The following is a 10835-nucleotide window of genomic DNA, read 5'->3' as shown; positions in this document are numbered from 1 at the left end:
TGTCCATCAGTGTCGCCAGTCAGTACTCATCAGTGCTACCAGTCAGTGCTGTCTATCATTGACCTTCAGTGCCACCTCTCAGTGCCTATCAGTGCCGCATATCAGTGCACCTTCATTGGTGCCCATCAGTGCAGCCTATCAATGCCCTTCAGTGCTGCCTATCAGTGCTGCCTCATCAGTACCTATCAGTGCAGCTTATCAGTGCCCATCAGTGTTGCATATCAGTGCCCATCAGTGCAGCCTCATCAGCGCATATCAGTGAAGGACAAAAATTACTTGTTTGCAAAATGTTATAACAGAAACTAAGAAAAAATGTTTTATCGTTTGTTTAGCAACAAATAAAAAAAAACAGTGGTGAGTAAATACCACCAAAAGAGAGCACCATATGTCTAAAAAAAATAAACATTTCATTTGGGTGCAGTGTTGCATGACCGCGCAATAGTCATTCAAAGTGTGACAGCACAGAAAGCTGAAAATTGGCCTGGACAGGGAGGGGGTGAAAGTGTTCAGTAGGCAAGTGGTTAAACCAGAGCTTAGTGTCACTTTAAGCTGCAATTGCTGCAGAATCTACAAATGAAATTACTATGGTCCTATTATTCATATACATTGGAGAGATTTTCATATGAAAGTCAAATGATGAGCCTGGAAAATATATCTGCATTGATTCATCGATCCTTTATCATTCGATGTGAACATGATAAGATAATATTTAGTTTTCAGTATTTGCTCAAAATTTCAAAGCGCCCAATGAGATGCTGGGGGTGGATCCCCTGTGGAAGCTTTCTTCTTCTTTTCTCTGCTTGGGAGGACCCTTTCACTGCCTCCTTCCAGTTCATTCTCTGGCAGCCAACCTTGTGTTTCATGTGACACCCTCCCTCCATCTGAAGACACCATCCAGGGGACTGATGGAGGCATGGAGCAGGATGGACAGCTGGGCTGCTAGCAGAGGGATCTGACGTGTAACAGGTATGTGCAGACAGAGGACTGAGCTGGCAGCCAGGATCGCTGACATGGAGCTGCAGTGGTTCAGCACTTTAGCGCATGGACAGCTCCCATCTGCAGTATTCAGCGCCGACGCTCCCCTCCTGGATGCTCAGCTCTGCCCGCCGGGGAACAATGCTCCGCACACATTGCCCCCCACACACACACACAACAGCCCAGGGAGGCTGCAGGGGCCACAGGTCCTGGGCAGGCTGTGAGTCAGCAAAACGATGCACAATCCATGCTAACATGGGCCATTGCTAGTACACTACAGACCAGGGAAACCTACATAGCATATGGATTTCATCGACACTGATGAGTTTAGCATCTAGCACACAATACCCTGATTTTTTTTAATGATCTCAGATCATATCAGAGAGAATTAATTCCAGTCAATGAGCAGAAGGGGTTAAATGATGTAAAGGTGGGCAGTGATGGGGACTGGTGCCTGGGTAAAGATTGCATGTGGATTGTTATAGGATGATTGTACGCGTTGGCGTGGGCTTCAGAAGTGATGGGATAACGTAGGCTGAAAATGAGGTGGGGGCAGGTAGACTTCCAGATCTAATGGTGCCCATGCATATAAAGATATTATATATGATCGTTTTGTTAGTCCTGTAGAAAAATACGATTGGAAGATCGCAAAGAACGTTCGATGTGCCATACACCTAATGATCATATTGATCTATCTGCTTTCCTATAATTGGATTTATGTCCAGACCAATCAATGAAATTGATCAGTTTTTGTTCAAAACTGAATGATGACACAATGGGGGAGATTTGCTAAAACTGGCAACTATGCATAGAAACCAATCAGCTTCCAGGTTTTATTGTCAAAGCTTAATTGAACAAGCTGAAGTTAAAAGCTGATTGGCTGCCATGTAAAGCTGCACCAAATTCTGTGTGCACCAGTTTTGTATGTTTCTTTTTGATAATTCATTGATTCAATCATATTGTCTGATTCTGTGAAGAATTTTTCAATCAGATCATTATGTGTATGGCCACCATATGTCTGTTGGGTGCAAAGGGGATACAATACCTTTAATGCTTTTTCCACCCAGACCAATCAGAATGATTTCAATGAAATCAATCAGTTTTGCTCAAAAATTAATCAAAGACACAGTATGGGTCTTTTTTATAATGGATAGATTTGATCAGATCTTACGTGTATGGCCACCATAAGACTGCAAGGTGCAAGGGGATACAATACCTGTCATGCATTTCCAGTCCAGACCAATCAGAATACGTTTGTTGAAACCAATCAGTTTTGATCAAAATTGGTCAATGACTCAGTGAAGGAGATTCACTATAACTGGAGCATTCAGAATCTGGAGCAGCTGTGCATAGTAACCAATCAGCTTCTAACTTCAACTTATTCAATTATTCTTTGTGAATAAAATCTAGAAAAGTTTTGGTTACTATGCACAGGACAACTGCCCTGGGTGCTGTAAGGATTTGGCAGGTTGTCCTAGAAGGGGTGATTTGGAGTTGGAGGTTTGTACTAGGAAGGTGGATTTGTGTTAGGAAGGGGGATTTGGGGGGAAGGATTTGCACTAGTGGGGATAATTGGGGGGATTTATGCTAGGAGGGGAAATGTGGGGAGGAGTAAAATTAGTGCTAAGAGAGGGGATTGGGGGGGAGAGGGGATTTTGGGGGGGGGATTTATGGTCAGAGGGGAAATTTGAGGGGTAGAGGATTTGTGCTAGGAGGGGGATTTGGGGAGGGAGATAATTTGAGCTCGAAGGGGGGATTTGTACTGGAAGAGGGGACATTTTTGTTTGGGAAGAATTTTGGCTTGCAAAAGAGAATTTATGCTTAGGGGGTAAGTGTGAAGATTAGTGCTCAACATTTTTGAGGGGGGGGTACTGTTTGTCATCTTCACTCTGGGCCCTAAATGACCTTGTCCCGACACTGCACAGCTGCACCAGATTTTGCACACTTCAGTTTTAGTAAATCTCCCCCAGTATATGTCTTTTTTTTTATATAGATTCAATCATATTGCCTGATTCAATGGAGAATTGTTCAATTGGATCTTTATGTGTATGGCCACCTTAATACTGAAATGTGCAGAGGAATACAATACATGTCATGCATTTCCAATCCATAATAATTTGGATAAAATCAATCAGTTTTGCTCAAAATTGGTCGATGACTCAGTAAGTGCATTTTCTGTTAAGAATCATTTGATCAGATTGTTACATGTATGGCATGGGTGCAAGGGGATACAATACCTGTCGAACATTACTGATACTGATAAATGTCACTGCAGGCCATACTTAGGATTTAAAAGACACTATTGATTTCACTCTGAAAAAATGACATCCTCACAATCCTAACCTCCTATACAGGCTTTTTTTTTATAAGAGGTCTGCTCAGTGATAATGTAGTGTATGGTACCATTGATCATAATAGGCAGCAGAATAAAAGTTGATTGGCTGAAGTTGTTTTACCCCTTGATCTCCTTTGAGAGTAGAGAAATTCAAGAGACAAATTCCCAGCCTAAAGAGTGGTGGTAAAGTTTCCATACACCAGGTGATTGAAAATGAACTAGGTAATAATAGAGTTGCCAAGGGCAATAGCTCTATGCATCCAGTGATGAAAAATGAGATTGTATGATTATTGTACATTTTGGTATAGTTCCTTTTTACTTTTTGGCCAGTGAGCGTCTGAGTCTTTAAGAGTGATCAATATAATATACTGTATATTGACACCAATGAAGCTTGAGTCCTGCATAGACAAGGTGGATACTGTGTGTTTTGGGGCATAGTGAAGATTCATTTTATGTTATTTATTATGTACAAGCAAACTTGTATCTTATCCAGAGTAGTTGTCCTGTATTGAGGTCAGTTTACAGTGAATGATCTCATTTTCTATGGGAATCACTTAAATACCTAAATGCTTTTCACTTGCAGTTTACTTGAGCCTGCCTTTATTACCTATGCAGATTTAAAATGTAACAAATGCTGTCCTTGTACTGTATTGTACACCAAAAAAAGCATCAAGCAGCATTTTGTAATGCTTTGTGCCAGGGGGGGACTGACAACCCATAGGGCCTCCGGGCAATAGGGGATCATGTGTTTAGGTAAAGGTAAAGTTCATCTAGGGAATATCCAATTGCTCCTTGGGGCATCAGGAAGGAATTTGTTCCCCTGCTGGAGAAAATTGGATCATGCTTTGCTGGGGTTTTTTTTTTACTTCCTCTGGATCAACTGTGGGTATAGAATTGTGTATATAGGATTGTATATTAATTATATTATATTATATTAATTAGCTGAACTAGATGGACTTGTGTCTCTTTTCAACCAGGCTAACTATGTATCTGCTGGAACACTGTGTTGTATACTGTATGTAGCTGATGTAAGTATCACTAAAGTGCAGGGGCGGACTGACAACTCATGGGGCCTCCGGTCAATAGGGGATAATGGGGCCCCTGTGTCCTTGCCCAAACTCAAAAAAGCCAATGAAAAAGGTACCAGGGGCATCTCATGGGGCCCCCTACTGACCCGGGCCCTTGGGCAGTGCCCGAGTTTCCAAATGGTCAGTCCGCCCCTGCTCTGTGCTATGCCTTTCTGTAATAATCTTTCTTCGGGGCAGGATAAGCACCTGGATGGACATTGCAGGACCACAAACCTAAAAAATGATGTTGGCGTTTTATTTGCTGGATGTGGCAACATCTGTCTGACATCACCCTAAGCTGTACTATAGATGTTATGGCTAGTATGTGTTACTGGAATTAGTTATACAAATGCAAAAAATGATTTTAGCTGTGACTTCTCAGGCAGAACATCCACCAGCCTTTAGTCTATCAGTAAATAAATCAAATCTGTCAGTTTACTTATGACAACTTCTGCTACTGTCAAGCCAAATTAAAAGCAAAAATATAAGATCCCTGAGATCACAGAAGCTCAAAGGCTTATAGAGACAATAGAGCAGACATTAGAAGGTTATGTGATGGCAGGATGGTAGAAGAGTATGAAACACATTAGCCTTGCATTGCTCTTTGTAAAGAGATATGTAACTGTATTCAATCAAAGCTTACACGCCAGTCAGGAGATTCACTTAGCAACACGCCTCCTGCATACCACCAGCTTACAAAGTGTCAGCAGTCTGTTAAGTCTTATTTAACACTTTGTGATTTCTTTTGAATTAGGCATATGGATTATTCTGATTATTTCATGTATTCATTTATACAGCAGCACTCTCTTTATCAATCAGGTCCATGGAACCCTAAGGGTTATCCAGAGTTTTCTAGAGGTTTCTTAAGCAATGAGCAATCTCTGCCTCTCAGGTAAGTTCCCACTGACACCATTGATCTTTTTACTATCTGTAAGTTGGTAATTCGTTCCAGTGACCACATGTATAAGAATCTTTCTTCCCACTGGCTGATTACATTAATGTATCATGAGTTGTAAATATAGTCAATTTTAGCAGGGGTTCCCTGATACCGAAAAGTTATTTTGAGGACTTCTTTGTGTTGAAAAGGTTAATAAAGGCTGCTGTAGACCAATCATTCTCAACCAGGGTTCTGTAGAACCATAGGGTTCCTCCAGAGTTTTCTAGGGGTTCTTTAAGATGTTGCTGATTGACCTCTCATATGATGATCCCTACATAGTCTGGGTGGCAATACCACTTGACTGATGATCTTTTAAAGTGTCTGTAAGGGGGACATTCTGACTACCACTGTTCTTCCAACTGATCTCTGATAAATTCAATTTAGCAGGGGTTTCCTAAAATCTTAAAATTATTTCAAGGGAGTATGAAATAATTTTCATTCAAGCATTCATTTTCTACAATCTGCCCCACTAGCTAAATCCCTCTATTTATAGATATCCTTTTCTCCATGCAGGTCAGTAAGTCAGTGCGCACCAGCCTATCACTGCACTTGCTCCTGCCTTTAGTAGATATTGCAGCATGAGAGGGAGGCTGCACAAGACCAGTTCATAGGTCAAGATGTTGCAGTCTCACCTGAAACACGTTAAATCATCGGATTATATAACATGTATATTAAAGGTGAATTTAATTGTGTTTTCGTTGTTTCACTTGTTGGCTTTAACTGATTTTCAGAAAAAGGGATGCCCTATGAAAAATGTATGAACTGATACCCTGCTTCTCATCAAAAAGGGGCAGATGTATGAAAGGGTTGTATCTGTAGTCCATTGCTTTTACTACAAAGTATCCCTTCTAGCATAGAGACGTGTATAAAGTCATAAAAACCTCATATATGTCAGGATTTCTGTACATCTAGACCAGGAATGGGCAAACTACGGCCCGCGGGCCGTATATGGCCCGGCGGACCTTTTAATCCGGACCGCGGAGCTAGGCTCCTCTCACAGTCCGCCCTGAAGACCGGTGTAGCATGAAAATCTGTCTCCTATGAGGATCTGTCCCCCCTCGACGTATCTGCGCATGTGCCGGAGATCGCCGATCGGCTGCTAATGCCTGAAACTGGCACATGCGCAGATACGTCGAGGGGGACAGATCCTCATAGGAGACAGATTTTCATGCTACACCTGAACGGCGCGGGACACGGCGAGAGGAACACGCGGAGCAAAGGTAAGTGAATTGACACAGGGGGACTTGGGGACTTAATATGGGGGATGAATTAATATGGGGAATGAATTACTATATGGGGGATGAATTACTATATGGGGGATGAATTACTATGTGGATGAATTACTATGGGGGATGAATTACTATATGGGGGATGAATTACTATGGGGATGAATTACTATGGGGGATCAATTACTATATGGGGGATGAATTACTATGGGGGATCAATTACTATATGGGGGATGAATTACTATGGGGGATGAATTACTATGTGAATGAATTACTATGGGGGATGAATTACTATATGGGGGATGAATTACTATGGGGATGAATTACTATATGGGGGATGAATTACTATATGGGGGATGAATTACTATGGGGGATGAATTACTATGGGGGATGAATTACTATATGGGGGATGAATTACTATGGGGGATGAATTACTATATGGGGGATGAATTACTATGGGGGATGAATTACTATATGGGGGATGAATTACTATATGGGGGATGAATTACTATGGGGGATGAATTACTATATGGGGGATGAAATACTATAGGGGGGATGAATTACTATATGGGGGATGAATTACTATATGGGGGATGAATTACTATGGGGGATGAATTACTATATGGGGGATGAATTACTATGGGGGATGAATTACTATAGGGGGGATGAATTACTATATGGGGGATGAATTACTATAGGGGGGATGAATTACTATAGGGAGGATGAATTACTATGGGGGATGAATTACTATATGGGGGATGAATTACTATATGGGGGATGAATTACTATGGGGGATGAATTACTATAGGGGGGATGAATTACTATAGGGGGGATGAATTACTATGGGGGATGAATTACTATAGGGGGGATGAATTACTATGGGGGATGAATTACTATATGGGGGATGAATTACTATGGGGGATGAATTACTATGGAGGATGAATTACTATAGGGGGGATGAATTACTATGGGGGATGAATTACTATATGGGGGATGAATTACTATGGGGGATGAATTACTATATGGGGGATGAATTACTATGGGGGATGAATTACTATATGGGGGATTAATTAGTATGCTTACTATGGGGGAATATTACTATACTTACTATGGATGACACATACACATAATTCATCTACTCTTGGTCCGGCCCCCGGGTCCAATATATGAACCCATTGCGGCCCTCAAGTCAAAAGGTTTGCCCACCCCTGATCTAGACTGTAATGAAGAAACAAACTTTTTTCATTTGGTTCTTTACTTTTCTTAGCTGTATGCTTTAACAGTTAGAGCAGCCTTTCTCAACCTTTTTAACAGAGAGGAACCCTTGAAATAACCTGTTGCCTTCTGGAATCTCTGTTAATAAATGTTATATTTACAGCTCATAGAACATTAGTGTAATGGTCAGTAGAAAGAATGTTACATTTATGGTCATTGGAAAGATTTCCCCCCTTACAGATAGATAAAAATATAATTGGTGTCTGTGGTTACTCATCTGAGCAGAAATCACATATTGCTGAAGGCACCCCTAGCAACCTCTATAGGAACCCTAGGCTTCCACTGAACCCTGTTTGAGAAACCCTGAGTTAGAGACAAGCCACATCTGCAGCATAACATTTATCTTTATTATAGCGCTAATAATGAATAAGAATATTAATATCAAATAAAATATAACCAAGGAAACTGAATAAATTACATAAAGAGACCAAAGAATTAAGTCAGGGATAATAATACTTAGCTTCAGTGGCTTGTGGTAGGAATGAGCTTCATGACCAGGTGGACTTTCTATAATTTCTAAACTGCTGAAAACTGGCAAAGCAGCTGCTTAGGGAATTGCTTTGGGTCTAGAATTCCCTTTAAAGAAATGTATCATGATATGAAGGCTACCATTGCTGACCTCTGCTGCTAAAAATGATAGTTGTTTAAGTGTGATGTTGATCCACTTGCTCAAAAAGACCCCTTTGCCAGACCATTTATTTAAGCAAACATTTCCAATAGGATTGTGTATGCATTTAATGCATTTTATACCTTATACAGCTGCAAGAAAAAGTATGTGAACCCCTTCGGATTACGTGGAGTTTTCCATGAATTGGGCATAAAATGTGCTCTGAACGTCATCTAAGTCACAACAATAGAAGAACACAGTCTGCTGAACATGATACTACACAAACATTAGATGTTGCTATGGTTTAATTGCACATAACATGTAAACATTCACAGTGCAGGGAGGAAAAAGTATGTGAACCTTTGGACTTAATAAATGGTTGACCCTGCTTTGGCAGCAATCACCTCAACCAAACGTTTCCTGTAGTTGCAGATCAGACCTGCACAACGATCTGGAGTAATTTTGGTCCACTCCTCTTCACAAAACTGTTTCAGTGTAGCAATATTTTTGGGATGTCTGGTGTGAATCGCTCTCTTAAGGTCATGTCACAGCATTTCAATCGGGTTGAGGTCAGGACTCTGACTGGGCCACTCCAGAAGGCGTATTCTGTGCTGTTGCAGCCATTGTTTTGTTGAATTACTTGTATGCTTTGGGTCATTGTCCTGTTGCATCACCCATCCTCTGCGGAGCTTCAGTTGGCGGACAGATGGTCGTACGTTTTCCTGCAAAATGTCTTGATAAACTCTGGAATTCATTTTCCCATCAATGACAACAATCCGTCCAGACCCTGAGGCAGCAAAGCAGCCCCAAACCATGATGCTCCCTCCGCCATATTTTATAGTGGGGATGAGGTTTTGATGTTGGTGTGCTGTGCCTTTTTTTCTCCACACATAGTGTTGTGTGTTCTTCCCAAACATCTCAATCTTGGTTTCATCTGTCCACAGTATATTTTGCCAGTAGTGCTGTGGAACATCCAGGTGCTCTTTTGCAAACTTCAAACGTGCTGCAATATTCTTTTTGGACAGCAATGGCTTCCTCCGTGGTATCCTCCCATGTACTCCATTCTTGTTTAATGTTTTCCTTATTGTAGATGTGTCAACAAAAATGTTAGCATGTGCCAGAGATTTCTGTAGGTCTTTAGCTGACACTCTGGGATTCTTCTTTATCTCATGCAGCATTCTGCACTGTGCTCTTGCAGTCATTTTTACAGGACGACCACGCCTAGAGAGAGTAGCAACAGTGCTAAAAACTTTCTCCATTTGTAGACAGTCTGTCTTACTGTGGACACATGAACATCAAGGCTTTTGGGGATACTTTTGTAACCCTTTCCAGCTTCATGCAAGTCAACAATTCTTGATCGTAGGTCTTCTGAGAGCTCTTTTCTGCGAGGCATGGTTCACATCAGACAGTGCTTCTTGAAACCAGTAAACCCAGAACAGGTGTGTGTTTTTTAAGGGCAGAACAGCTGTCAGCAACACATCCAATATCATCACACTGATTGGAGTCAAGGTTAGCTCACTCCTGGCTCCAATTAGCTCTGGGAGAAGTCATTAAGCTAGGGCCTCACATACTTTTTCTTCCCTGCACTGTGAATGTTTACATGTTATGTGCAATTAAACCATGGCAACATCTAATGTTTGTGTAGTATTATGTTCAGCAGACTGTGTTCTTCTATTGTTGTGACTTAGATGACTTAGAGCACATTTTATGCCCAATTCATGCAAAACTCCACGTAATCCCAAGGGGTTCACATACTTTTTCTTGCAACTGTAACTGTAAAATCCTCCCTTGTTTAGACATCCAAAAGTTCTGAGACTGCTGCTGGGTGCCACCATGTTGGATGTGATGTCAGAAACCCCAGCAGACTCAGAGCTGTCACTTAGGTGTATAGTATAGTATTCCCCTTCACTCCTCCAGCTACATAAAAGGGTATGTAGGGAGATGAAAGGAGGGGATGGAGGACCTTGGGCAAAACAAACATTAATTAGACACTCCCAATAGAGAAGAGGACTCTGATGTGCATGGAGAGAAGGGCTGTGCCAGGGAATTGACTAGTCAAATTTTCTAGCAGCGCAAAGCCACTTTGCAAGTGAATAAAAATTATTTATGTAAAGAAAAAACACTAGCATGTAATAAGCATGTAAAATACTTTATTTTTCTGTACTTTTACCTTCAATTTTTATTGCAGGTCTATAAGTCCATTCTATGTCTGTTTCCCCATCACCCTCATGAGAAAAATCCATGACATACAGAAAGCAGGTGCAGTTAGGGCCCTAATTCCCTGGTATTTACAGCCCTTGAAAGTTTAGAAGATTGTGTAAAACTGAATGTCCCATCTGTAGCACATAGATATAGCTCAGGACTATTGACAGGTGACTGTTCACTGCAGCAGTGGTGCCAATCTCCAGACAAG

At 41.3% G+C, this 10835-nt stretch overlaps 1 protein-coding gene across 2 annotated transcripts in view; it reads left to right on the top strand.

Annotated features, from left to right (window-relative positions):
* Positions 1-781: 781 nt before the first annotated feature.
* Positions 782-10835, top strand: part of LOC149440064 (clavesin-1) — a 148226-nt gene continuing 138172 nt past the window's right edge. Inside the window, exons 1-2 of one of the 2 annotated variants that reach the window (XM_089658979.1) lie at positions 782-966; positions 5197-5269. The gene's annotated coding sequence lies outside the window, so the exon portion shown is untranslated. The remainder of the gene's footprint in view (positions 967-5196; positions 5270-10835) is intronic. The other variant, XM_089658978.1, reaches the window with a different exon arrangement.

The sequence above is a fragment of the Staurois parvus genome, unplaced genomic scaffold (genome assembly GCF_062004578.1).
Source record: "Staurois parvus isolate SC_StPar_1 unplaced genomic scaffold, SC_StPar_1.0 ptg001119l, whole genome shotgun sequence".
NCBI classification, from domain to species: Eukaryota; Metazoa; Chordata; class Amphibia; order Anura; family Ranidae; genus Staurois; species Staurois parvus.
This window is presented reverse-complemented; position numbering and strand designations above follow the sequence as displayed.